The 27,952-nt window shown below is 35.0% G+C and overlaps 1 pseudogene; it reads right to left on the bottom strand.

The window, feature by feature from the left end:
- Window positions 1–27,757, bottom strand: LOC108477984 (transcription initiation factor TFIID subunit 6b-like; annotated as a pseudogene).
- Window positions 27,758–27,952: the final 195 nt, after the last annotated feature.

The raw sequence follows: 27,952 nt of genomic DNA, 5'->3' as shown, positions 1-27,952 counted from the left end.
TCAAAGGAAGAATGAGAGCTTAGGTTTGGGGGTAAATGATAACATACTCTCACCAAAAAATTCAAATAATGATGCTAACAAGTTCCCTGGGTCTGTGTCTTCCGTCCAAGCCTGAGCTAGAATAGTTGATGTCTTTGAAACTCGACCCCCGACCTCCCTTCCTAGCATGTTATCGTTTGATAATGGCCGTGAAATTGATGATACACCAATATTGGAAGCTCCTACGGTGGTAGAAAAGCCGCTAACTGCCCCTTGTAAATCAGTTTGCATGGAATTTATTGGCATCATACCTATTGTAACAACCCAATTTAGGGCCAAAATAGAACAATGGTTTCAAAACCACGAATCTGAGGTTGAAAAAAATTATTTTGATTAATTTTTAGTGTTTATATTATGATTGCATAATTGTGTGAAAATTTCGTTGCAAAATTTTATCGATTGGGTGTTTAATTTGACGTTTAGGACTAAATTAAAATAGGTGAAAAATGTGTGTGTTCTTGTTCATAAAGTACTTGATTGAAATATGGGTTTTAAGTAGAGGTCCTTAAATGGCAATTAGACCATTATACTTTATATGGACAAAAATTTGGACATGGATGGAATTTTTAGAAAGTTTAGTAGTAAGGGCATTTTGGTCATTTGCATAATAAATGAAATAAAATGGGAAAAATAACACAAAAATGTGTTCATCTTCATTTAGCTTGGCAAAAACTTGCATGTTCTCCATAGGTAGGGTTTGTTTCAAGCTTTCAAGCTCAATAGTAAGTGCATTCAAGCCTCGTTTTTAATGTTCTTTACATTTTTGAAATCCTCGTAGCTCGGTTTACCTATTTCTACCATTATTTCGAGTTAGGGTTTATGTTTAAAAATTTACCCATGAATGATATGCATGTATTTTGATGTTTGATGGTAGAATATGAATGTTTGAGGTTAGGAGAACGATCTTTTCTAAGCGATTTTTGGCGAAAACGAGCAAAATGGTATAATTGGTAAAAATACCTAATGCTCGTAAGTGCATGTTAGAGTGAGAATTTGATGTTGTCATAGAAGAGAAAAATGATCAGCATGTCATAAAACATATGAATAAGGGCTGAAATTAAATTTCTGAGCCTAGGGGCAAAATCATAATTTTGTAAAAGTTAGGGGGCAAAAATGTAATTTTTCCATAATGTGATTTTTGGATTGAAATAAATAGTATGAGTATTAAATGAGCTAAATGTGTTGTTATAGATCAAGAAAGGCATGGAATCGACCTCGAACGGGGGAAGGAAAAGGTTTTGGACTAAATTGCAAAATTTCCATATTTTGCACCGAGGTAAGTTTGTATGTAAATAATACATTAACTTCATTTACATTTTTATATTTCAGCCTATTATATATATTTTAGCAGATTTTGAAGCATAAATCGACTATTGGAAGAATGGAAATAAGTAATAGAGAGAAAAATCCCGGTTGAACATTCGGAAAGATTGAATAATATAGATGGAACGTAGCTAGGTCACATGTATGGTGCTGAGTGCACATCATGTGTACAAGAGAGCTACGAGATACTATGTAGTAGCTAGGTCACATGTGTGATACGGGATGTATCCCATGTAGACAAGAGAGCTACGGGAGAGATAAATGCAGCTAGGTCGCATATGTGATTCCAAGTGAAGGACACCATGTAGATAAGAGAGCTATGAGATAAATTGGCTAGGTCACATGGGTGGTACTAAGTGTTCACCATGTGTACAAGAGAGCCGAATTATATGAAATATGATGGTGGGGCTGTGTGCTGAAACCATCAACTATCGAGGATTGATCCGAATTGTTCAACGGGATGGTTTTAAGGTGACATTGTAATCATGGACCTATACTTGTGATGTATGAAATGTGGTGAAAATGAATTGTGATATGCATGTTAAAATGAGGTTAATACAAAGAAAGTGTGAAAGAGTGAATTAGCAATAATACTGTTTTGGACAGTCACAGTGATCTGAATTTGAAAAATCACAAAAAATAGTACGAATTTAATTAGAGGCTAAATGAGATATGAAATTAAAGCTTAACGAGTCTATTCCCATGTAAAAGAAACAGATCAAGTAAAGGAACTCTATAGTTTGAGATATTTATATTTGCGTGTGACTCGCTCAGAATGACTATGTGATCCCCTGTTCTAACTTTGAAAAATCAGTAAAATTGTACAAAACAAATTAAGAAATATAGTTTATATGTCTAGATTCCTTATTGAGTCTAGTTTTAAATGAAATAGATTTCATGGATATTTGAATTGTGTACTGGGAGAAATTCAATTCGTAGTGAACAGAGGTCAAATCAGTCGAGTTGTATAACAGGGGAAACTTTAACTAATAAACTGTATTAATTGGCTAAACCAAAAATTCTAGAAAAATTTTAGTAAGAAGTAATATGAGTCTAGTTTCAGGAAAATTTTACGGATTTTAATTCGAGTTTTGTAACTTGAGTTATGATTTGTTAATATCTCGTACCCTGTTCCGGCGATGGATACGGGTAAGGGGTGTTACATTTAGTGGTATCAGAGCTATGGTTTAGTTGGTTCTCAGACTAATAAAGTGTGTGTAAAAGTCTAGCTATACATGCTATAAATATACTGTGATAGTGTGGTGACTCTTGATTATTCTAAACTGTGTTTTGTTTTAATATAGTAATGAATCCTGAAGGAAATGCGGCTGATGATGTTGCTAGTAATGCGCCGGCTCCTGCACAAGGGACCGCGCCTGTAGAAAGTAGACCTGAGACATTGAGACAGGGAGATGAGGCTCGGGATGCCTTTCTCCAAATGATAAACAATTGGTACACTCGAGTTTATTCGAGCAAACCCAAATGCTCAACCTCCTCCACCCTCCCATACCTCGGGACGGTTCCTATAATTTGCTCAAGGCATAGATTTGGTAAGAATGAACAAGCCTCCGGTTGACAAGATTCGAAAATAATGGGCCGAAGAGTTTAGAGCAAAGATTGATGATGATCCTGAGAAAGTGGAGTTCTGGCTTGAAAATTCTACCCGTGTATTTGATGAGCTCTCATGTACACCCGAGGAGTGCTTAAAGTGTGCTGTATCACTTTTGAAAGATTCAGCCTACCATTGGTGGAAGACTTTGGTAGCAGTGGTGCCAAAAGAAAGGGTTGGGATTTCTTCCAGGAAGAATTCAGAAAGAAATACATAAGTCAGCATTTTATTGATAAAAAACGGAAGGAGTTCCTTGAATTGAAGCAGGGCAAGATGTCTGTGGCAGAGTATGAACGTGAATTTGTAAGACTCAGCAAGTATGCCTAGGAATGTGTGTCCACCGAGGCCATTATGTGTAAAAGGTTTGAGGATGGGCTAAATGAGGACATTAAAGTGCTTGTGGGAATTTTAGAGCTAAAAGAATTTGTAGTATTGGTTGACCGGGCTCTTAAAGCCGAAAAATTGAACAAAGAAAGAAGAAAAACTGCTATTGAGGCTCGAGATGCCAGAAAGAGGCTGATAAGCAAGTCATTTCAATCTCAATCAAAGAGGTCCAAAGAGACAAACCCTCGAATGATAGTTTCAGCTGGGGATTCACACAGAGATCGTGGTAGGGCATATTCAGGGTCTAAAGCTCAAGCTACTTTAGTGGCAAGTGTGGGTAATGTGCGATCTAGAAAGCCCGAATGTCAGCAATGTGGCAAGCAACATTATGGTGAGTGTTGGGGAAACGAGCGAGCTTGTTTCAGGTGCAGTTCTCGCGAGCATTTTATCAGAGACTGTCCGAAGAAAGTTAAAGAAGAAAAATTTTAGAGTGCTAGATAGAGTACTACCGCTAGCAGAGGTAGACCACCGAGAAATACTGGAAGTAGAGGTAGCAGTAAAACTGTAATGAAAGATTTAGCGGCAAGATCAGAAGCTAGAGCGCCTGCTAGAGCTTATGCCATACATGCCCGAGAGGATGCATCATCTCCCGACGTGATTACTGGTACATTTTCTCTCTATGATGCTATTGTTATTGCATTGATTGATCCCGGGTCTACTCATTCCTATATTTATATGAATTTAGTATCTAATAAGAAGTTGCCTGTTGAGTTTACTGAGTTTACGATTAAAGTGTCGAACCCCTTAGGCCAATATGTGCGAGTTAATAAGGTTTGCAAGAATTGCCCATTAATGATTCAAGGTCACTGTTTTCCTGCTAATCTGATGCTATTACCATTTGATGAGTTTGACGTTATTTTGGGAATGGACTGGTTGACATTGTATGATGCCAAGGTAAATTGTAAACAGAAAACACTAGAGTTGAAATGTGAAAATGGTGAAATTCTGTGGGTTGAAACAGATGAATCAAATAAATTGCCTATGGCGATTTCGCACATGTCTGCACAGAAATACATGAGGAAAGGGTGTGAAGCTTATCTGGCCTATGTAATGAATACTAAGCTTGTGACAGCCCTAATTTGACCCTCGTCAAAAAGTGGTTTCGGGACCACAAAATCGAGTCTTAAAAATAATTAACTGTTAAATTTTATGCCTATTATATGTGTAAATGCATGTGTGAAAGTTTCATGCTTTAATTTTGTCATTTGTATGTGAAATTTTAAAAAGGGACTTAAGTGAGACAATTGTGAATTATAATAGGTAAATTTTAAAGTGATCTATTAATGCATGATGTCAAAAAGGTGGACTTGCATGTCAATTACTCATTTTTTTGGTTAGTGGCCGGCCATGATATGATTAATATATATATTATGTAATTTTTATAATAACAATTTAATTCACAAAATGAAATAATGAATAAAGAATAATATTATGGGGTTAGTGGGAGGAGAAACCAAAGTAGGTTCATTTTGCCCTCCATTGCCGTAGCTTGAAGCAAGGAAGAAGAAAATATTTTTGTTTAATTTTCTGGCTTAGATGATGGTTAGATTGAGGTAAGTACTATGCCATTTTTGAAAATTTATGCATAAATTGAGATAATTAGTTGAATTCTACCTATTCCATGGTTTAAATTTAGGTTATTAGGAAGTTTGAAGTTCGGCTAAGAAGCTTGAAATTTTAGTTGATACTTTGATGTCATTAGCTTGGATAATTATGTTGGATGTGTTAAGTGCTTGTTATTTGTTTTACTTAAAAGTTGAGGTTAGTATTTTTGGTTTGTTGAATATGCCGAATGTGATTTTTGGGTGTGACTTAAGGGATAAAATATGGTGGCTTGAGTTTAGTAATATTCAGCCATATGTGATGATTACATTAAGCCTTGTATATTCGGTCTTATAGGTATGTACTTATGTAATGATATAATGAATTTGGTATATTCGGTTATATAGGTAAGTATTTATGGAGTGTTCTAATTGAACTTGTAATTTCGACCACATAGGTATATATATATATATATATATAAATATATATTTGTAAAGATATGTTTGATCTTGCATATTCTACTAAATAAGTGATGATGGTAGATGAAGTCAAATGTAATTTGGTAAGCTTGTATAGATGTGTGAAAGTATATTTTAATTTATAATGATATTTGGCTTTGGAAGTGGTATGAAAATTTGCAAAATGCTAATCTTATAAGTATTCGGCCAAATTGATAGATATGATAATCATGTGTGGTTATGAAATTGATAAGTTCAAATTTATTATACATTGAGTTAGTAAACTAGTTTATGAAATTCGAATATGCAAGGTAAAAAGTTAGTAAAATGTTCCTTGATAGTTTTAATCTATTATACGGGACAAATGTAGTTGTTGGTTGTAGCCTAGTAATATGTTCGATTGTGTATGAGTAGGGCATATGTATGATGTTTAAATAGCTAGTTAGTAAGGTCATTTGTACCTTAAATATATGATATACACGTATTAAATTAAATTGCTTAATTGATAAGTAATTGAATAAATCTATTTGTTTTAAATTAAGCTCAAGAGCAAAGAGGAACTAGACCAGATAAGGGAAAGGAGAAAGCGAACGAATAGCCTATCTGCAACTGTTCAAAAATATCCGAGGTAAGTTTTGAGTAGTTTATTTTAGTATGAAATTGATGATGCTTTTATAATAGAATATTAAGTGAATTGAAATCTTTGGGATGTTTTTGATTATAGCCGTATAATAAATAGTGTATGTATATGATTTATAGTATAAGGGTTACTTTGGGATTAAGCTTGAATGGTGAAATGAATGTGTGGTATTAGGTTTAACTCTTGAGCCGAAATGTGAATGATGATGTGCATATTGAGCTTATATCCGAATGTAGTAAATGACTAAGTATGCATGGTGTAACACCCCTTACCCGTATTCGAGGCCGGGCTAAGGTACGAGGCGTTACCAGACAAATATACAAACATTAAACTAAAATACAAGCCATAAAATTTTATTCATATTTCAAAGCGTTCATTCTCTTACACGTAGTCCCTTATTTGAGTCTACGGAGCCCAAAACATACTTTAGAAAGGGTTTGGAACTAAACCGAGAACTTACGAAAATCTTGGAAATTTCATGCTTTAAGGCTCCACACGCCCGTGTCCCAAAGTCGTGTTCCATACACGGCTGAGACACATGGTCGTGTCTCTGCCTGTGTGGAATATTCCTAGGCTATTTTCCAAGTTTTGGTCAACCTTGATCTCTTACACACTTATACAAAATCAAAAGCATATAACATGGTATTCATTTAATGATTAAACATCCTCAATTAAACCACAAACATAGCATTTGTATGTCATCGTACATGTGTCTCTCACACTCATTTTACCTTGTTTATTATCGTACCACTTATACATTTATACCAAGATTATCATCTTACCAAATATCTTCAGCTTAATCATCAAGCATTCATATTTAAAGCTAGATCATATCTTTATAAAATACCATGATTCAGATGCGCAGAATAACATGTTTGCCTGAAACATTTCAATTCAATTCCATACCCAACAAGCATTACATTGAGATTAGTCAGATATATATATATACATGTCATGATACATAACATTCTCTTTTTGTTTTCTTATAAACACATATCATTTATTTCATTATATCAATATTTCATATACCATAGTTTCCATGTATTCCACATATATTTATTTTCCTCCTCCTCCTCTCCATTCCACATCCTTAATGTATATAGCATTCTTGTAAGTACGATTTCACAATTTACTAATAAATGTTCACATCAAACTGTCCACACGAGTCATAGTCACTTAATTATTTATAATTCGAGCTACAGAGATCTAAATTAAGATCCGTAAATTTCCCCTGAAACTAGACTCACATATCGTTCCACAATAAAATTTTCATAATTTTTGGTTTAGCCAATTAGTACAGTTTATTCATTAAAATTTCCCCTATTTCACTTTCTGATAGTTCTGACTTCTCTTCACTAAAAAATAATTATCTCACAGTACAAAACTCGGATAATGTTCTTGTTGATTTATCTTGAAAATAGACTCATTATGGATTTTAAAAATATAATTTTGAGCCTCTAATTATTTTTATCCAATTTTTTGTGATTTTCCAAAGTCAGAACAGGGGATCACGTAATCATTCTGAATCAGTCTCACGAAAACATAAATATCTAAAAATATAGAACTCCTTTGCTTTCTATGTTTCTTTTATATGAATATAGACTCATTAAGCTTTAATTTTATATCTCATTCAGTCTCTGATTCAATTTATAATATTTTTGGTGATTTTTCAAAATCACGTCACTGCTACTGTCCAAAACAGTTTTATTGCTAATTCACTCTTTCACACTTTCTTTGTATTAACCTCATTTTAACATACATATCACAAATCATTTTCACCACATTTCATACATCACAAGTATAGGCCCATGATCACAAGGTCACCATAAAATCATCCTCATGTATAACTTACTTGTTTATAACCTTACCATATCCTGGTCACTTAGTGAACACATCACTCACATTACCAAGTTCTTGCACATATTCATCACAAATCTCACAAAGCAATACATAGAGAGTCTCCCGTTGAACACTTCGGATCAATCCTCGATACTTGGTGGTTTCAGCACATAGCTCCACCCATCATATAGTTCGGCTCTCTTGTACACATGGTGAACACTTAGTACCACCCATGTGACCTAGCCAGTTTATCTCGTAGCTCTCTTGTCTACATGGTGTCCTTCACTTGGAACCACGCATACGACCTAGCTACATATATCCCATAGCTCTCTTGTCTACATGGTGTACACATAGTATCACCCATGCGACCTAGCTACATCATAATGTCTCGTAGCTCTCTTGTACACATGATGTGCACTCAGCACTATACATGTGACCTAGCTACATACCATCTGTATCATCCAATCTTTCCAAGGTTCAACCGGATTTCTCTCTCTTTTCCAACAATTTCACCAATCAAGTAATTATCCACAAACATATTTCCAATATTTTTATAAAATATCATAATACAAGTAATAGTGATGTATTACTTACATATAAACTTACATCTTATTTAATATCAACATAATAACATTAAATTACACATTGTCTTATTAAAAATCATATGAACTTACAATTTTCCATAATATCCATAATCATAGAAATCACATTTATGTATGATAATTCAATGGAATTCATGTACCATAGACATATTTTTAAATCAATTCATAAACTTGGCACCATAATAATTTAATTTAACATAATTCAATTAATTCGCTAAATTTAACTTTCAAATATAAATTACAACATTATTGTTGTATTATTATCATACCAACTTACATACTTTCAACACCTCGGAGATCATAGTAAATATATCAATTTTACATTGAAACATGCATAAATTAATGCTTATTATACATATGAACTTACCTTGATATTAAAACGGCCATTTTACCAACTTTCCCAATTTTCGATTTTTCTCTCATTCTAGGTTCAAATCTCATTTTCCGGGATCTAAAACATCATATTTTACTTATTTAATTAATGTACTATTCAAAAAATTCCTTAACTCAAACTTTGGAAAAATTACAATTTTGCCCCTAAACTTTTACATATTTACACTTTGCCCCTAGGCTCGGGAATTAAACTTCATCCCTTATTCTTATGTTTTATGACATGATGATCACTTTTCCCTTCTATGGCAACATCAAATTCTCACTCTAACATATACTTAAGACTATTAGGTATTTTTACCGATTAAGCCTTTTTGCTCGTTTTCACTTAAAATCGAGTAGCACAAGTTGTCTAACATAATTTAAAACCTTATATTGTATCATAAAACACCAAAATACACAAATTTTACCTATGGGTATTTTTCCAAATATGAACCCTAGGTTGAATTATTGCTAGCATAAGCTAAATCAAGTTACCGGGACTCCAAAAACATAAAGAACTTGAAAAACGGGGTTAGAACGGACTTACAATTGAGCTTGGGAAGCTTGAAAACCCTAGCCATGGAGTCTCCCTTGGTATACACGTCCATGGTGAAGAAGATGAGAAAAATTAGCTTTTAATTTTGTATTTTAATTCATTTTACCCCTAAATGACCAAAATACCCTTACTACTAAACTTTCCAAAAATTCCATCCATGTCAAATATTTGTCCATAACTTAGAAATTGGTAAAATTTCTATTTAAGACCTCCTAATTAATATTTCAAATCAATTTCATACTAGAAACTTCTAGAATGCAAGTTTTGCAACTTCTTCAATTTAGTCCCTAACTTCGAATTAAGCACTTTATGCATAGAATTTCTTTACGAAATTTTCACACAATCATGAAATCATATCATAGACCTCAAAATAATCATAAAATAATTATTTATATCTCAAATTTTGTGGTCCTGAAACCTCTGTTCCAACTAGACCCAATTTTGGACTATTACACATGGTATTTGGAACATATCCGGACTTGAGGTCCGCAGGCTACGTGCTGGAACATATCCGGACTTGAGGTCCGCAGGCTACGTGATGGAACATATCCGAACTTGAGGTCCGCAGGCTATGTGCTGGAAATATATCCGGACCTAAAGTCCCGCAGGCTTTGTGCTAGTAACTGGACTCGGGTTTTGAAACCTAGCAGGCTTAACGCCGGTGATTCGAATGAGATTACAAATTCAAATGTTCCAAGCAAACTATTATTGATTATTTATGATACATGGTAATGACCAGGTACGTATTATGTACTTATATGTGAATTGATTCCAAGGTGAGTCATTAGTATCAAATAACTATATAATTGTGAAGATGATTAATATATCTATGAATAAGAGAACTGACCTATTCGGTCGATGTCTGTCATTATATGAAAATATGTAAATTAAATTAGTTGTATGAGCCATAAAGTGAAGTGAAGCATGTTCTGAAAAAAAAAATTCTTTGTGTATTTATATTCGGCCAATAGGCTTTATAGGTGTTATACTTATGTATATTCGGCCGAGTGATTGTAATTAAAATACAAGTTTTGTGATATTTAATGTTCGTTTTATATGACACATTTTGATTGTTTGAAATACTTAAAACTTACTAAGCATAGTAATGCTTACTTTGTTGCCTTAATTCTCTGTTTTATAGACCTTGTTCATCAGCTACGGTTTCGAGGATCTCAAAGTCGAAGTCGTCCACACTATCTAAACCCTTTTGGTACTCTAGTAGTTAAATTTCGATAATGGCATGTATAGGCTTGACTTTTTGTTGTTAAATAATTATCTTTTGATGATGTATGTATATATGTATAGCCATGTGAAAATGGCTTGATAAGTTACTATATACGTTCCAAATGGTTAATGTGAATGTATAGTTGAAATTTGATTAATGTTTTCAATGTTTGAGGTGAATTGAACTTAAGAATGAATCAATATACCTATTATTTTGAGATGATTTTTTTTAGTGTGCTAATGGAAGTTATTCAAAAATAGTTAATTGAAATTTCGTGCTTGTATGGTAATACTCTTTAACCCTCCAGCGACGGGTACGGGTTAGGGGCGTTACAGAGCTGTCTGAATTGAAGCTTGAATCAGTACCGATACTTTGTGAATTTCCGGATGTATTTCGGAGGAATTGCTGGATTGCCTCCGAAACAGAGAGATAGAGTTTGCCATTGATTTGTTGCCGGGACCGCACCGATCTCGATTGCTCCATATAGAATGGCTCGATGAATTAAAAGAATTGAAGGCTCAGTTGCAAGAGTTAACAGACAAGGGATTTGTGAGACCGAGTTTCTCTCCCTGGGGTGCTCTTGTATTGTTCGTAAAGAAGAAGGATGGCTCAATGAGGCTTTGCATTGATTACCGTCAGCTCAATAAGGTGACTATAAAGAACAAGTACCCGTTGCCGAGGATAGATAATTTATTCGATCAGTTAAAGGGGGCCACAGTGTTTTCAAAGATTGATTTGAGGTCCGGTTACTACCAGTTGAGAGTTAAGGAGTCGGATGTGCCGAAAATCGCCTGTAGGACATTATGTGTTCCTTGTGATGCCTTTCGGTTTAACAAATGCTCCAGCTATATTTATGGACTTGATGAACCGAATTTTTTGGCCATATTTAGATAAGTTTGTAGTAGTGTTTATAGATGAAATTCTAATTTATTCTCGGGATGAGTCTGAGCACGCCGAACACTTGAGAACCATATTACAGATCTTGAGAGAAAAGAAATTGTTTGCTAAGTTTAGTAAAAGTGAGTTCTGGCTTCGTGAAGTCAGATTTTTGGGACATATAGTCTCAGGTGATGGCATTCGGGTGGATCCGAGCAAGATTTCTACTATCGTTGATTAGAAACCGCCAAAGAATGTATCTGAGGTTGGAAGCTTTTTAGGCTTGGCAGGGTATTATAGACGTTTTGTCAAGGGATTTTTGATGATTGCCTCTCCTATGACTAAGTTGCTGCAAAAGAATGTTAAGTTTGAATGGACTGATAAATGTCAGCAAAGTTTTGAAAAGCTGAAAGCACGATTGACTGAAGCACCAATTTTAGTACAATTTGAGTAGGGAAGGAGTTCGTAATTTATAGTGATGCATTATTGACAGGTCTTGGATGTGTGCTAATGCAAGAGGGTAAAGTGGTAGCTTATGCCTCGAGACAGTTAAAACCGTATGAGAAGAACTATCCTACACATGATTTGGAATTGGCCGCTATTGTCTTTGCCTTGAAGATCTGGCGACATTATTTGTATGGTGAAAAATGCCGAATTTTTATTGATCACAAAAGTTTGAAGTATTTAATGAATCAAAAGGATTTGAATCTGCGACAGCGAAGATGGCTTGAATTATTGAAGGATTATGAGCTAATGATTGATTATCATCCGGGAAAAGTGAATGTAGTTGCTGACGCCTTGAGCAGGAAATCTCTTTTTACTTTGAGAGCCATGAATATGGGGTTAGCATTGTCCGATGATGGGTCAATCTTAGCAGTGATGAGGGCTAAACCGTTATTTCTCCAGCTGATTTGTGATGCTCAAAAGAACGATAGTGAGTTGCGAACCAAGAGAACTCAGTGCGAATCGGATTACGACTCAGATTTTCAAGTTGGACCAGATGACTGTTTGATGTTTCGAGACAGGATATGTGCACCGAAAAATGATGAATTGATTCGAAAATATTACATGAGGCACATAGTGGTGTTTGTCGATTCACCCGGTAGCACAAAAATGTATAATGATTTAAAGAAGTTATATTGGTGGCGGGCATGAAAAGGACATTTCAATTTGTAACCAAGTGTTTGATCATCAACAAGTAAAAGCCGAGCATCAAGTGCCTTCAGGATTACTCCATCCAGAATTGTGCTCGAGTGGAAATGGGATAGGATTACCATAGATTTTGTAACCGGTTTGCCTCGACTCTTAAAAGAAGGATCTTTGTTTGGGTAGTGGTTGATAGGTTAACAAAGTCGACTCACTTTATACCCAGACGTACCGATTACTCACTTGACAAATTAGCTGAATTATATATTGCTGAAATTGTGAGGTTGCACGGGGCACCTATGTCTATAATATCAGATAGAGATCCGAGGTTTACCTTGAGATTCTGGAAAAAGTTACAAGAAGCTTTAGGCACAAAATTGAACTTTAGTACCGCGTTTCATCGACAAACAGATGGTCAGTCGGAAAGAGTAATCCAAGTACTCGAAGATATGCTTAGATGCTGTGTTTTAGAATTTGAAGGCAGTTGGAACAAATATCTACCTTTGGTTGAATTTGCCTACAATAACGCTTTTCGATCAAGTATCAGATGGCACCGTCATTGAAGCCTTGTATGGTCGCAAGTGTCGGACTCCTTTATATTGGACCGAACTTAGTGAGAAACAGATTCACGGGGTTGATCTAGTTAAAGAAACCGAAGAGAAAGTAAAAGTAATTCGTGATTGCTTGAAAGCTGCTTCAGATCGACAAAAGTCATATACAGATTTAAAAAGAAAAGAGATTGCATTTCAAGTGGGTGATAAAGTGTTCTTGAAGGTGTCAGCATGGAAGAAGATTCTAAGATTTTCCGAAAAGGCAAGTTGAGTCCGTGTTTTATTGGGTCGTACGAGATTATTGAGAGGATTGGACCAGTGGCATATCGGTTGGCATTACCGGCAAAATTAGAAAGAATTCATAACGTGTTTCATGTATCAATGGTGCGATGTTATTGTTCTGATCCTTCACATGTGATTTCTCCAACAGAAATTGAGATTCGATCGGATTTGACCCATGATAAGGAACTGATTAAGATTTTGGCTCGAGAAGTAAAACAATTGAGAAAGAAAAGTATAGCTTTAGTGAAAGTGTTATGGCAAAGACATGGAGTAAAAGAAGCTACATGGGAACCGGAGGAAGCCATGAGAAAAAAGTACCCAAACCTTTTTACCGGTAAGATTTTCAGGGACGAAAATCCCTAAAGGGGGGAGAGTTGTAATAGCCCGATTTAGGGCCAAAATGGAACAGTGGTTTCGAAACCACGAATCTGAGGTTTAAAAAAAATTATTTTGATTAAGTTTTAGTGTTTATATTATGATTGCATAATCGTGTGAAAATTTTGTTGCGAAATTTTATCGATTGGGTGTTTAATTTGACGTTTAGGACTAATTGAAATAGGTGAAAAATGTGTGTTTTTGTTCATAAAGTACTTGATTGAAATGGGGGTTTTAAGTAGAGGTCTTTAAATGGAAATTAAACCATTATACTTTATATGGACAAAAATTTAGACATGGATGGAATTTTTAGAAAGTTTAGTAGTAAGGACATTTTGGTCATTTGCATAATAAATGAAATAAAATGGGAAAAATAACACAAAAATGTGTTCATCTTCATTTAGCTTGGCCGAAACTTGCATGTTCTCCATAGCTAGGGCTTGTTTCAAGCTTTCAAGCTCAATAGTAAGTGCATTCAAGCCCCGTTTTTAATGTTCTTTACATTTTTGAAATCCTCGTAGCTCGATTTACCTATTTCTACCATTATTTCGAGTTAGGGTTTATGTTTAAAAATTTACCATGAATAATATGCATGTATTTTGATGTTTTATGGTAGAATATGAATGTTTGAGGTTAGGAAAACGATCTTTTGTAAGCGATTTTTAGCAAAAACGAGCAAAACGATGTAATTGGTAAAAATACCTAATGCTCGTAAGTGCATGTTAGAGTGAGAATTTGATGTTGTCATAGAAGAGAAAAATGATCAGCATGTCATAAAACATAAGAATAAGGGCTGAAATTAAATTTCCGAGCCTAGGGGCAAAATCATAATTTTGTAAAAGTTAGGGGGCAAAAATGTAATTTTTCCATAATGTAATTTTTGGATTGAAATAAATAGTATGAGTATTAAATGAGCTAAATGTGTTGTTATAGATCAAGAAAGGCATGGAATCGACCTCGAGCGGGGGAAGGAAAAGGTTTTGGACTAAATTGCAAAATTTTCATATTTTGCACCGAGGTAAGTTTGTATGTAAAGAATACATTAACTTCATTTACATTTTTATATTTCAGCCTATTATATATATTTTAGCAGATTTTGAAGCATAAATAGACTATTGGAAGAATGAAAATAAGTAATAGAAAGAAAAATCCCGGTTGAACATTCGGAAAGATTGAATAATATAGATGGAGCGTAGCTAGGTCACATGTATGGTGATGAGTGCACATCATGTGTACAAGAGAGCTACGAGATACTATGTAGTAGCTAGGTCACATGTGTGATACGGGATGTATCCCATGTAGACAAGAGAGTTACGGGAGAGATAAATGTAGCTAGGTCGCATGTGTGATTCCAAGTGAAGGACACCATGTAGACAAGAGAGCTATGAGATAAATTGGCTAGGTCACATGGGTGGTACTAAGTGTTCACCATGTGTACAAGAGGGCCGAATTATATGAAATATAATGGTGGGGCTGTGTGCTGAAACCATCAAGTATCGAGGATTGATCCGAATTGTTCAACGGGATAGTTTTAAGGTGACATTGTAATCATGGACCTATACTTGTGATGTATGAAATGTGGTGAAAATGAATTGTGATATGCATGTTAAAATGAGGTTAATACAAAGAAAGTGTGAAAGAGTGAATTAGCAATAATACTGTTTTGGACAGTCACAGTGATGTGAATTTGAAAAATCACAAAAAATAGTAGGAATTTAATTAGAGGCTGAATGAGATATGAAATTAAAGCTTAACGAGTCTATTCCCATGTAAAAGAAACAGATCAAGTAAAGGAACTCTATAGTTTGAGATATTTATATTTGCGTGTGACTCGCTTAGAATGACTATGTGATCCCCTGTTCTAAATTTGAAAAATAAGTAAAAATTGTACAAAACAAATTAAGAAATATAGTTTATATGTCTAGATTCCTTATTGAGTCTAGTTTTAAATGAAATAGATTTCATGGATATTTGAATTGTGTACTGGGAGAAATTCAATTCGTAGTGACCAGAGGTCAGATCAATTGAGCTGTATAACAGGGGAAACTTTAACTAATAAACTGTACTAATTGGCTGGACCAAAAATTCTAGAAAAATTTTAGTAAGAAGTAATATGAGTCTAGTTTTAGGAAAATTTTACAGATTTGAATTTCAAGTTTTGTAACTCGAGTTATGATTTGTTAATACCTCGTACCCTGTTCCATCGACGGATACGGGTAAGGGGTGTTACACCTATTGCACTCTCAGTTGCTATTTTCTTGGCAGGTGGTTGCTACTGCATCAAGGTGTCCGTGCTTGCTTTTCGTTTATCTTGATTGATCAGAAAATGGAATATTGTAAAGGGGGAGAAGATACTTGTGGATTAAGTGTAAATATGATGGTTCGAAGAAATCATACTTGTCGCAACTTTGTTGTTGCTTTTCCAGACAGGACGAGTTGGGGGTGCTAGCAGACTGCGGAACATTTTAAGCCGATCATACATGCACAGTCCAGCTGCATGCTATTAGTGGAAATTTTATGCAGTGTTGTTAATTCTACAACAAATAAATGAACTGATGCTCATAAACTGCTACCAAATTTGATGTTAAACTTACCAGCAGGGCCCTATAAACACGCCAGGCCTCGTGTCTTTTTATTTCAGGTTCAAGAAGCTGCAAATGCGCTTCAAGAATAGATCCAAGTTTATAACTAAAAAATCGGAGACTTGAAATTCATAAAATCAAATATGCATGTATAAGTCCAAAAAAAAGAAAAAAGAAATCTTCACCTTTTGCATATTGATGCCACTAGCTTTGCTGCGAAGTTTCTAAGTTCCCAATGATTGTCGGTGAATTTCTTTCCTAACCTTTTTGCAACGAGGCAGGTAATAATAGATGGCATCAACTGGTGTAACTGAAGAACATTTTAAAAAATCAGATAGGTGGAAAATAAACCACTAGCATATTTTCATTAGTTCGTGTACTTCTAAATAATTGAAATAATAAACTCACGTAAGGTTCTATGTGTAAGTGTTCATTCTGGAGAAGAGTCTGGGCAACAAGCATCAAAGCAAACATGAGAGGGAAATTATTCAAATTTTGTGCAACCTGAGATAAATGTGGCAAAAATGTAAGCTTGAGATAACCAACCAAAAGTTCTTTGCAACACACATATAGGTATGAAAGATCTTTAAGACAACCTTATCAGCAATGAAACATGTAAAATAAGGAACTAAAGGATGTAATCCCGAGTCTATTTCCAAACTCAGTAATGCTTGTTTAAAGAGAATCGAGACTGATTTATTCATGGTAATGTCCACGATCTTGTCAAAGTAAAGCTGCATAGCAACCAAATTAGTCTTTTAATATCATTTTGTGCAAAAAGTATTTTAACATAAAAATGTTGCTGAAGATGTACAACATACTTGAAGTTCTCTAGATAATACATGCTTAATAGGTAATTTGACATCAACGGAAAGCCCATCTTCTTTGTATTCAACCTTTTTACCATCAGAGGGTGCTGCATGGAAAGCAAAATACCAATTCCATGTAGAAATAAAGATAATTCGTATTAGATTAAAGTGATAAAGCCAAAAAAGAACATGAACCATAAAAGTCTTCAACACAAATAGCTTCGAGAGAATATTTAGGTTAGCTAAGATGGTACCTTCAATTGAAGCATTTTCTAGAATTGCTGGTTGAATGCCTTCAATCGCAAGCCAGTGGGATGTAACAGATGTGTCAGTGGTGCTTTTGGCAAAGGTGACTCAAGAACCTACATACATAAGGCAACATAGAAGAATTTAAGTGAAGATTTCTTTAGTAAGGCAACATACAACAGAACCTCGAATATTGTTGATAAGTTCTTACTTCTTTAAACTCCACATCTTTGTCACCAATGTAGAACAAATCCTTATGCCCAGTGGGCTTCTTGAATCGTTGTGCATCACGAGAGGCAAATCCACAGATCGACTGATGCCAGAGAAACACATAACACAAGCCAATCAACCAAAATGCAAAATCTAAAGCAGGAGGTTAAACTTAATATTCAAACTTCCAAAACTAAGTTTTCAAATTCCGGTTTTGATAAATTTTATGGATTAATACACATGAAGTAGAAATTATCACATTAGTCCAACAAATCAAGATATAGTACATCATTAAAAATTCATAAGATTCTAACAAAATTATACTAACAAATAACATTAATTAGCACTATTTTCAACTACAAAGGAAAAAAAATAATGCCATAATTTACTTTTCCATGTGCAAAATTCCAAAATCAAAGACCTTTAGTTATACCAGAAAAATAAAAAAAAAACTTACACGAGCCAGCCAGTGTTGCTAAAAGGAAGGAAAATGAAGCAGCTTTCACGACCATCGTCCTTTTTCTCTGAACCCCAGAGCCTTAGCTTGTCCACCACCATCGATCTTAATCTCCGGAGCTTTGTTCCAACCCAAATACGTGCCGTTGGTAGTTGACTCGATGAATGTGTTGGAAGAAGAAGAAAAAGGAGGAAAAAGAAGAAGCAAAGGAATTAGCCGACGGTCTAAAAAAAGGATTGTTTTGGAAGCTCTGAGGGAGTTTAAGAAAAAGGGTTCTTGCGAATCGAGTTGGACATGGCTGTGCTGATGTTCTTTTTGTGATGATGGACGAAAAATTGGGTGTGTTGAAGGAAGCAGCTTGCATGGCAAAAACTTCGAGATGAGGATTTAAAACAGGGAGAGGTTCATGTAATGGCTTCTTCAACATTGAAAATGGCTTCGGTTCTCCCTCGACCAAGCTGATTTGCAACCCAAGGGTAAGGGGAAGGGGAAAGGGGAGAAGAAGCATCAATTTTTGAAAAATGTCTTACCGGTTTCAAAAGGGTAAGACATTTTCCTTAAAAAAGCCCTCATTTTCCCGTGTTTTGTACAATATTTTACCCTGGTATTTTCAACCAACCAAACATTAGAAAAGCCTAAAAAGCTTTTACAAAAAAGCTTTTACAGGTTACCAAACAAACCCTTAGTTTGATTGACATCGTGTATCACCCCAAACTCAACCTAGATGTTACGGTTGGATTGTGAAGGTTATATCGTGCGTGAAAACATTGTTACTTAGTTTTTGTGAAAAGCTCATTTTAACTTAAAAGTAAACAAAATAGATTAACTCATCGAAAATGTAGAAATTTTGAAAATCACGTGGGTGCTTTAACGAAAACCATGTTTTATTAACTTTATTAAAACAAACCCAAATTGCTTAATCACTTGCGTAGGAAAAACATAGTATCAAATTTAAAAAGCTTTGCAGCAAAAAAACATTTTAGCAATTTGATCTTATAAAACCATAGTATATTGTTAGTTATGTCTTCTTGATTAGAATACCAACTAGAAAGACGACTTTTGAAAATTAATACCAAAATCAATGTTAAAGTCCAAAACAAAAATTAACAGTCCAAAAGCCCTTAGAATCCATAAATTAGTCCAAAACATACTTAAACACAAATGTCCAAACTGAGCTGCAGAACTGTCGTCCAACCCTAAGCCTGAGGGTCACCTGAAACGAAACATAACAAACGAGTGAGCTAGAAGGCTAGTGTGTGACTTGGCCTATATACAAAATTTTCTTACTCATACTGTACACATATACAAATGCCAAATTATAATTTCAGAACATATATTTTTTTTCAAAATTTTAGAACATATAGCATATCAAAACAGATCCTACCCCCATCCGCTACACACCATCTTCGTCCAACCAATCACACCAATTAGGATTACATGAGTCCATCCATCCAATCACACCAGTATGTGGCAGAATGCCACTCTTAAATATGCAGTTGAGCTGCCAAACAAAAATTGCGGTTTAATTGCCAAAATTGCAATAAAACTACCAGATTACACTTCCTCCAACATATCAAAACCCACTCCAATGCATATGCATAATCATGATAACATACACGCAAATCTCATAAGTTGTATGGCATGCATACCTAAACATATATATATATATATATTTTATAGGTCAATATCACATACTTATACAAAAAAAAATTTAATTAACATTCTTTCTAAGCATACTCATCTGTAACGTATCAAATTTTATATTTTTATAAGCCCACAAAATGCTCACAGATCCAATTTTAGAGTCCCTTAATTGACCCCTAATCAGGTCTTCAACTTGGCCCAAAAAGGCCCACACGGCCGTGTGACGCAAAGTAGTTTCAAAAACAACCAATGTTTTTGGGTTTTTTCGAGTGTCAATCAAGATTTTGGGCTAGTTTCACACACATGATGGAAAAATTGATAATCCACACAACTATCGCACTCCGAATCCTACATACAACATTTACTCCACAAAAAAATCCCTTGAAATGGCGTTTGAACACTTATTCCACAAAAATAGTGACCTAAACAACGATTAATCTGTTGGAAGATTAGATTCACACCCTTTTTGCCTAATAAGATAACCCTGAGCATACTTAACAAAATGTAGAATGAAAACTAATACAAAACTCAACCTTGCACACAATGGATTAAAGCTAAACATAATAGAAAAATTGTCGACAAAACTTACATTATTATTGAATTATGATTGAAAACAGAGGGTCCAACGTAATCCCACAATGATTTAATGGCAACAAGCAAGAATCAACCAAAAATAAGAAGAAAGAAAACTCAAGAGAAAAGAACAAAAAGAAGAAAAGAAAAGAAAAATAGACGTGAATGAAGTGGGGAAAAAGTGGACAGTTTGTTTGGTGAGTGAAAGTAGGGATTTTTTATAAAATTAAAATTAAAATAAAATAAATAAAAATTTATCTTAATTCAAATCCTAACCTACCAGATATTTAAGAACTTAAATTGAACTCTACTACCCAAACAAAAGCCGAAGCAAAAATATTCCAAATTTGTGCAACATAGGATTTGAACACAAGGCCAAAAGGTAAGCTAAAACCTTACCACTAAACCAACAAGCCTTAGGCTCAAGCTTGACATAATGCCAAAATTAATAGGAAAAATTCAAAACAAGAGAATTGATCTCAAAACCCCAAGCAAACATCTAAGGCACTTAACCACCATACCAAAACAAATTATTTGACATACTTTAACAATCTAAACTCAAGAAAATTAGGGAGTTACACATCGATACTGTTTCCAGTATAGGAGGACGTAGGTTCGAGTGCGCTAAAGCGCATAATCCTCCTATTTAAGGGTTGGGGAGGATTATGGATAGTTCTAGGCATTGTATAAAAAAGACCATATATAATCGAAACTATAATAAGGTTGTTCAAAAATAATTATTATTTACATGATTTTTATTAATGTTAGGACGTACGTTTTTTAGTGAAAAAGTAGAGTGAGCAAACAAAAGAGAATTTTTAGAGATGTTGATTGTGTAAAGTCATGACCCCATGAAGAAACTCGTGGTGGGATGTTGATATTAACTGTACCCTTTTTGAGAGTTTACAAGTATAACCTTACAACACATGATAACTAAATATGGTAGGACTCGAAAATTATAATTCAAAAAACTCAGTATCTCAAGCATGAGAGCATATATTGTAAGCTTGAGAGTCTGGATTCAATCCCAAGTAACACCATTCTCTTTTCTCAATTATCAAAAAATTAAATAAATAAAAAATAAAACTCAGGATCTCATCTTTTGCAAACAATACTTGAACTTTGTAAATTTTTTTGGTCCACATTAATCCTTGAACTTAGATTTGTTAATATATGATGACGTGACACTTTGAGATTGTATCACATCATCACTTTTTTTTTTAAATTATAATTTCTTTATAAGTTTTTAATATTTTTGTAATTTTAAATTATATATAATTAAAAAATTTTGTGATGATGTAGTACATTGTCACATCATTGTTCTTAAATAAAATTTAAATTGATAAACTACATTAAAATTACCAAATTTCAAGACTAATGTGAGAATCAAATTTTTAAAAAAAATCAAATGCAAAGAATAAACATTGTTTTTTTCATACGAATGTCCGACTTTTAAACTCAAAGTCTAACAATAACCCTCTAAAAATACAAAGAAGTTTTTCTTTCCATTTATAGTGGTCAACAACTAGAGTCAAACTTCTAAATGAATTCCCAAGAGACAAACCAACAATACTAAAATCACAACCTGACTTTGTTACAATCATTCCCACCGACTAATTGGCGCTCAACAATTAGCAACTAGGTGCACCCCCACAAAAATGGAACCAAGTAGTTGGTTTGGGGGGAAATTGCATGCATTCTACTTAAATACTTAATGTGGCAATGCGATTAGTTTAAGGCATTTGTTAAGAGTTTGGGGTTAACTCTTTTTGGGTCTAATAATATATCATAAACTCCTTGCCTTTTTTTTTTTATCTCATAACTAACAATCCCATAACCAATTTCATCTGAGATGGAGGAAATGAGAAGAAGCAATTGTGGTGAGAGTTTTTTAGTTGTGGTGGTAAATCATGACACAACCTTTTTCATGTTACTAGCATCAATGCTACAACTATTTTCCTACCAAGGTAATTCCAATCCCATTTATATTCTTACTTCAATGAATCCACTTATATACATATACATATATCATATCCTCCTCTCTCTCTCTCTCTCTCTCTCTCTCTCTCTCTCTCTCTCTCTTTTCAATTTCCCCCCATATGTATAATAAAATCTATGTACGTGTGTAAGATTCACTCTTCGATCGTAGTTCAAAGCGTGGTGTAAGTTTATCAAGCTATTTTTCTGTTATTTTAGCTTTAATTTGTTCTTGAATAAGATTTGAGGTGTTGGTGTTTAGTTTTCATTCCACATTGTGTTAAGTGTGTTCATGATTTTGATTAGGTGAAAGGTATGAAAACCAGAACCCTCAAGTAGAGTAGATACGGTTTCGACGCTGCTTCTAAGAAGTAAGTGTTTGAATTTCGTATTAGGTGTTGAACGTTTGATTTATGGATGTTATTTTATGGGATGAGTTTTTATGATTAATTAGTGAGGTTTGATGAATGATTGTAGGATTCAGAGTGCGATATTTGCGTGGTTTATCTAAATTATCATCAGGTCTGTGATTCTAAACCAAAACGTCATTTAGAACTCAAAAAACTCGAGAAAACTGAGGTTGTTTCGAGACTACTATTCATCACATGATTGTGTGGTTGGCCATGTGCACCACACGGGTGTGTGGTCTGCTGTGTGAGGCACACAACCATGTTTGATCACACGGGCTGGTCATTTAGGCCATGTGGTCCACACGGTTGTGTAGGCCCATATTTGAAAAAAATTCACTTATATTTGACTTATAAATGCGTAATTAGATCTTTAGTGGGGTCCGTTTAGCTGAAATAAAATCAGAAATATGATAGATGGCAATATGTGTTAGTACGTGATGTGGTTAAGGTACGTCAAAAATGTAATTACTATAACACCTCAAACCCGGTCTAGACTTTATAGACGAATTTGGGAATGTTATGAAGAAGGGTTTTGAAACCAATCTTGACATCTTAAATTTTTCATAGTAGTTGTTACTAGAAGAGTCCACATTCTAGGAAAACATTTTATTACACTCTTTAGTGTAACTCTCATCTGTTTATCCTTTTAAGTAAAACGTAACTTTGCAGCGGAAGTTTGAAAGTTGTAACATTTGAAAACCGAGCTTGTATTTTCAAAAATATTTGTTTGCGTAAAACCGTGGTTTTGTTGAACATCGTAGTATAAAAAAAAACACATCCAAAACCAAAATTAAAACAAACAGTCCAAAGAGTCCCAAAATTAGAAAACTCTCAAAGAAAAACCCATTAAATTAAATAACTTATTAATTAAATAACAATTTCCAGACTAGTGGTCATTGCTGAGCCTCGTCGCACTGATCCACCTAAGCTTGAAGATTACCTGGACAGAATAGACAAACGAATATGAGTTTTCAAAAACTCAGTGTGTAACTCAACAAAAACATACATGCACATACATTCAAATTTCTTACAAAACAGTAAAGATACGGACATAAGTCCTTAATAGAATCAGATTATAACATAGATCATGCAGATATGCAAAGTCCTACCCCTATCCTCTACACACCATCTTCGACCATCCCAACACACCACGTAGGGTATAAAACACTCACCTATCCCTACACACCACATAATGTCTGTATGACACTTAACGAAATAAATCGCAGCCATGCTACAAGTATATTGGTGAAATGTCGCCTCACAGAATACTTCCTTTACATATACATATCCCAACCCATACACAGATACAGATAACAGATAAACCAGATATATCAAAATTAACATGTCCCACAATCTCAAATGCATATATTACATATGATTATACATAACAGTTAGATCATACATATTACATTTCATCATATTCAAACCAGTCTATCAGAATAATAAATTTCATGTATTAGGGTTTGTTTTGCCCTTACCGACCCTACAGAATGCCGACAATCAATCAGAATGACGTGTGCAACCCTAGGAAAAAATTCTAAATTTTGGGCCCACATGCCCAAATTGGCCCTGCTCATGTGGCCCATATACCCAAATAGACCTAGACTGTGTGACCTACATGGCTGCACACTATCCCCTCACATGTCTATGTGTCGCACATGGTCTACAACACGGCCGGGCATATGCTTGTCTGGTGTCAATAGACCACTTTTTTGGCTTTCGTCAAACGATGTTTTCTCATGTTTTCGTTACACACCTGGTTTAATTTTAATGCTACAAAAATCCCGAGAACTCTAAAACTTAAGAAAAAACATTCCAACGACAAATTTAGTAATCAATTTATGAATTCATCAATGCTAAACCAAGTAACACACACTCATTTACCACCAACAAACCCGTTCACACGCACAGATTAGACCGTCGGAGCGAAAATCACAGCTTCACCGTCTTCTCCTATGCAATAGAGTCATAGAACATTAACTTCCCTAACTTTACACTATTATACTAATTCAAGCGAAAAGAAAAGAAAAAGAAACAAACTAACGGGCTTACACTTACCCAAACAAATGAGAAACAATCAAATTAACGAACTCTAGTGATTAGAACAATCGATATATTGATCAGAGTAGAGAGAAACGAAAAAGCAAAAGGAAAGCCACAGAAGAAAATAGGGGGAAAAGAAGAAGCTGGCGTCAAAAAAACTAAGAAGAGAGAGAAAAATAAAATAAAAATTAAAAAATTGAAGAATATCCTAACTCCCCACTAAAACTAAATCCCACTAACACACACCTTGATCCTCATCCAACAACTTCAGAGTTTCAGTTCCACTGAACCTCTATCACACAACTGAAGAAAAAATAATAACCCATGCTCACATCGGGACTCAAACAACAAGCTCATTCTAATATGATTTGCCTAGCAATAGAATATAAGCCAAGCCGCCAAGGAATAGGCTAGGATCAGAAATAACAAAAATTTCCAAAGGTGGGACTTTAACCTAAGACCTCAAACACACACTTAGAACACTTAACCACTGAAGTAAATACTCATTTTTATGATAGAATTAAAAAAAAAAGTTAAATAAATCAGGGTGTTACAACTCTACCCCCTAATAGAAATTTCAGCCTTGAAATTTACCTATCCGAATAGATAAGGATACTGTTGACGAATCGCGTCATCAGGTTCCCACATGGCTTCATCAGTGCCATGATTCTGCCATAAAACCCTAACCAACGAAATAGAATTCCTCCTCAAAAGCTTAACATCTCGATCTAGAATCTGAACTGACTGCTACTTAAATGTCAAATTTGGTCTAACCTCAATCTCCTCAACAGAAACAACGTGAGATGGGTCAGACCGATACCGTCTCAACATAGAGACGTGAAACACATCATGGATATGGTCTAACTCTAGAGGTAACTCGAACTGATAAGGGACCAGTCCCACACGCTTTGGAATCCAATATGGCCCAATAAACCTAGGGCTCAACTTGCCCTTACGTCCAAACTGCAGAACTTTCTTCCACAGAGATACCTTAAAGAATACGTAATCACCCAGAAAGAACTCGATATCCCTCCTTTTCAGATCTACATATGACTTCTGTCTATCAAAATCTATCTTAAGACAATCTCGAATTAATCTAACTTTGTCTTCAATCTTAGAAACCAGTTTAAGACCCAAAACCTGTCGTTCACCCAACTTAATCCAACACAGTGGAGTACGACACTTACGACCATACAGAGCCTCGTAAGGTGCCATCTGGATGCTAGATTGAAAATTATTGTCCTCCCAACTCCCCTGAAAATCAATCACACAGCTCTGAAATATATCATCTAGTATCTGAATCACTCTTTCAGATTAGTCATCGGTCTGAGGATGGAACGCAGTGCTGAAGTCCAATCTCGAACCCAAAGCCTCACAAAAATTTTTCCAAAACTGAAAAGTGAAACGAGGATCCCTATTAGAAATTATCGAAACTGGAACCCCATGAAGTCTTACAATTTTAGAAATATAGAGCTTGGCCAACTTCTGCAGTGAATAATATGTTCAAATAGGAATGAAATGGGAAGGCTTGATTAACTGATCCATGATGACTCATACAGAATCCTTCTTAGTAGGTGTTAAAAGCAACCCACTAAAGAAGTCCATAGTTATACGTTCCTATTTCCATAAGGGAATCTTAACCGGTTAGAGCAAACCCAAAGGCAACTAGTGTTCAGCCTTAACTTGTTAGTATGTTAGACAATGAGAAACAAAATATGTTACCTTTCGCTTCAAACTCGGCCACCAGTACAGTTCATAGAGATCCACATACATCTTATTTCCACGATGCATAGCATAAGGGCTACTATGCGTTTCCTTCAAAATCGATTGACTCAAATCGGAGTCATTCGGTACACAAACTAGTCTTCAAAAACAAAGAACCCGATCACTATTCAGCCTAAAATCAGACGTACTACCACTCTCTACTTGATGGAAATGCAGAACCAGAGAATCATCCTTTAACCGTTTATCCCGAATTTGATCAATCCATGTCGACTTAACTTGCAACTCGATTAACAGACTCCCATCCTCAAATAGACTTAGGCAAGCAAACATTGCCCTCATATCAGACATTGCTCTACGAATAAAAGCATCGACCACAACAATGGCCTTACCGGGATTAAACTCTATCGTGCAGTCGTAATCCTTGAGTAGCTCAATCCATCTACGTTGCGTTAGGTTCAACTCCTTTTGAGTAAGGAGGTACTTAAGGTTCTTGTGATCGGTGTAAATGATACACCTCACACCATATAGATAGTGCCTCTAAATCTTTAAGGTAAAAACTACGGTAGCCAATTCGAGATCATGCATCGGATAATTTCCCTAGTGTGACTTAAGTTGTTGGGACGTATAAGCACAACTTTACCAGCTTGCATCAGAATACATCCCGAACCAACATGCGGCACATCACTATAAACTATAAACTCTATACTAGATTCAGGCTATATCAGAATAGGAGCCTGAGTCAAAATAGGCTTAAACTTCTCAAAGCTCGATTGTTGCTCGTCAGTCCAAACAAAATGAACATTCTTGTGTAAAAGCCTAGTCAAATGAGCTACAATCAACGAGAACCCCTCAACTAGCCTCCGTTAATAACCTGTGAGACTTAGAAAACTGTGGATCTCTAAAGCATTCTTAGGCTATTTCCAATCAAGTACAACCTCAATCTTCCGAAGATCAACTCGGATCCTCTCAGTAGAAACCATATGCCCCAAAAAAGTTACTTCTCGCAATTAGAATTCACACTTGCTCAACATAGCGTAGAGCTGTTTCTCTCGAAAGATTTGAAGGAGGACTCTAAGATGCTCATCATGTTCACCCTCGGTCTTAGAGTACAACAGAATATCATCGATGAAGACTATGATAAACTGATCCAAATACGACTGGAAAACCCACTTCATTAGATCCATTACTACAGTCAAAGCATTCGTCAAACCAAAGGGCATGATTAAGAACTCGTAATGCCCATAACTAGTCTTAAAAGCCATCTTATGAACATCAGCTTCCTTAACCCTAAGCTGATGACACCCAGAACAGAGATTTTTTTTCGAGAATACTGAAGTATTACGAAATTGATCAACCAGATCGTCAATCCTTGGAAGTGGGTACTTATTCTTTACAGTTAGCTTATTCAACTATCGGTAGTTGATGCACATCCACATGATACCTTTTTTTTTCTTTAC

This window comes from Gossypium arboreum, chromosome 12 (assembly GCF_025698485.1).
Source record: "Gossypium arboreum isolate Shixiya-1 chromosome 12, ASM2569848v2, whole genome shotgun sequence".
Classification (NCBI taxonomy): domain Eukaryota; kingdom Viridiplantae; phylum Streptophyta; class Magnoliopsida; order Malvales; family Malvaceae; genus Gossypium; species Gossypium arboreum.
This window is presented reverse-complemented; position numbering and strand designations above follow the sequence as displayed.